The sequence below is a fragment of the Lathyrus oleraceus genome, chromosome 5, assembly GCF_024323335.1.
Source record: "Lathyrus oleraceus cultivar Zhongwan6 chromosome 5, CAAS_Psat_ZW6_1.0, whole genome shotgun sequence".
Taxonomy (NCBI): Eukaryota; Viridiplantae; Streptophyta; class Magnoliopsida; order Fabales; family Fabaceae; genus Lathyrus; species Lathyrus oleraceus.
In genome coordinates, this window is record NC_066583.1 from 81,915,039 (window position 1) to 81,917,428 (window position 2,390).

The following is a 2,390-nucleotide window of genomic DNA, read 5'->3' on the forward strand; positions in this document are numbered from 1 at the left end:
GCACCTCAGATTGGCCTTGTGGCGGGCGCCATGGCCTTGTGGCGGGCGCCACAAGAAGAAAAGTTCTCCCTCCCCTTTTCAAGTTGAAGGGTATCCTTGTCATTTCCATCATTTTACTCTCCTATAAATAGAAACTCGAAATGACTTATTCAATCACCCAAACTTAGAGCAGAGGAAGATCCAGAGCAACATTTGTTTCACTTAGGCATATATTCAGTATTTTAAAGTGGTAATCGCTTCGCATTGGGGTGTTACCACAATTGTGTAATCGAGTTTTGTGATCGAGTCTGTTATCGAGTTTGGAGCACTTTGGAAGGAAGTTAATCCTGCCGCCATTTTCATTTGCGCTTTGCATTTTATTCAACCCTCCGATTGGAGCAGGTTTTTATTACTTCGCCTTTATCTTTTTTAATTTCCCGCACTCGCTTTACCTTATTTGTTTCCCGTCGCTTTACTTTATTTATTTCCCGCACTCGCTTTACTTTATTTATTTTCCCGCACTCACTTTACTTTATTTATTTTCCCGCACTCGCTTTACTTCATTTATTTTCCGCACTCGCACTACTTTTATTTATTTTCCGCACTCGCACTACTTTTGTTTATTTTCCGCACTCGCACTACTTTTGTTTATTTTCCGCACTCGCGCTACTTTTATTTAAATTCCGCACTCGCACTACTTTTATTTAAATTAATTCACTTTTACTTTACCATGTCTAACTAAATCTATAAGGTTAGTATGTAAGGATCGTAATTGAACCGATAATCCGTACAATTGTTCGTAGAAACACTTAAGGGCTATTTTGACTTTCAACTTAAGTTTTCCCGCACTTCAATTCCGTTGGGTAAGATCGAAAGCCGTCCAACGTCTTTTTAAACTTAATTGTTTTTAACTATTTCAAAAACAGCGAAAGCGCTTTGTTTAGTTTATTAGGAGTTTTAAACTTAAGAAGAAAATAGATTTTAAAACTATTTTCGGACGCGTTTATAAGTTTAGAGTCTGGTTCGTGAGAACCTCTTTTGGTTAAGAAATCCAGGTTATAATACTTTTCAACTTAGTCAAGATACTATATTTCTTAAAAATAGGTTTACTACTCTAACGCAATGCACGCCTTTTTATAAGTGACAATAAGAGGGTTTGATTAGGGAGTACAACTCGGTTCTGAATACGCGAAAGCGACAGTTCCTGTTAAATTAGTTCTTTTCAAAGTAGGAAACATTGCCCATAAGTAGCTCTATTAGCAAGTACTTGGATTATCATTTGATTATGTGAATTACATTCGACCCTGTCTTTATTAATTGTACTTTATTCAACACTTTACTTTTCATTGCACATTCTAAAACACCTATTTTGGTTGCCTTTGATAAACACCATAACAATAGTTAACGATAGATTGACACTTGGTCTCTGTGGATTCGACAATCTTTTATATTACTCTGACGCATTCGTATACTTGCGAAAAGCACCACATCAAATTTTTGGCACCGTTGCCGGGGACCAATTTCGTCAAATTTTATTTACCTGTTGTTATATCGTTTAGACTTAGGCTATTTCCCGCCAGTCAATGCGAAGAAATCGCAGCACCGGAAGTTTAAGCTTAGTATATCCTCTGGCAGAACCTGAACGTTACGCTCGCACACGTTTATTCTTTCATAGAATTAAGAGAGCTATGACCGAAGATCAAAACCAAAGACCTCTTAAGGATTTCTCCCAGCCATCCAACGAAGAACCTAGTTCTAGTATAGTAAACCCAACCATCCCAGCTAATAATTTTGAACTTAAATCCTCCCTGTTGCAACTAGTGCAACAGAGACAATTCGCAGGTCTCGCTACTGAGAACCCAAACCAACACTTAAAAATATTTCTTCAATTAACAAACACTTTTAAAACCAATGGAGCTTCTCCTGAGGCAATACGTTTGAGATTATTCCCTTTTTCCCTCAGAGATAAAGCCCTATCTTGGTTAGATTCCCTTCCACCCAATTCCATTACGACTTGGGATAACCTTAGAAGAGTATTCATTGCTAGATACTTTCCCCCAAGTAAGACCGCCGTTCTTCGGAACCATATAACTAGATTTACCCAAAATCAAGGAGAATCGTTGTTCGAAGCTTGGGAGAGATATAAAGAGTTGTTACGAGCATGCCCACATCATGGTTTAGAAAATTGGTTAATCATTCAAACCTTCTATAATGGACTTCACTATAACACGAAGATGACCATCAACGCTGCCGCAGGCGGTGCTCTGATGAGCAAACTTTATCCTGAAGCTAGTGCCATCATCGAAGATATGGCTCAAAACCATCAATCATGGGGAGTCGAACGAGCGACAGTTGAGAAGAAGAAAGCCCAAGGAGGAGTGCATGAACTAAGCTCTATAGACATGATGCAA

General features: G+C 38.5%; 1 non-coding gene across 1 annotated transcript; it reads right to left on the reverse strand.

Moving 5' to 3' along the window:
• Positions 1 to 2,051: 2,051 nt before the first annotated feature.
• Positions 2,052 to 2,158, reverse strand: LOC127088711 (small nucleolar RNA R71). The gene has a single exon (XR_007790536.1). It is a non-coding gene; the product is annotated as a small nucleolar RNA R71 (small nucleolar RNA).
• Between the last annotated feature and the right edge of the window lie 232 nt (positions 2,159 to 2,390).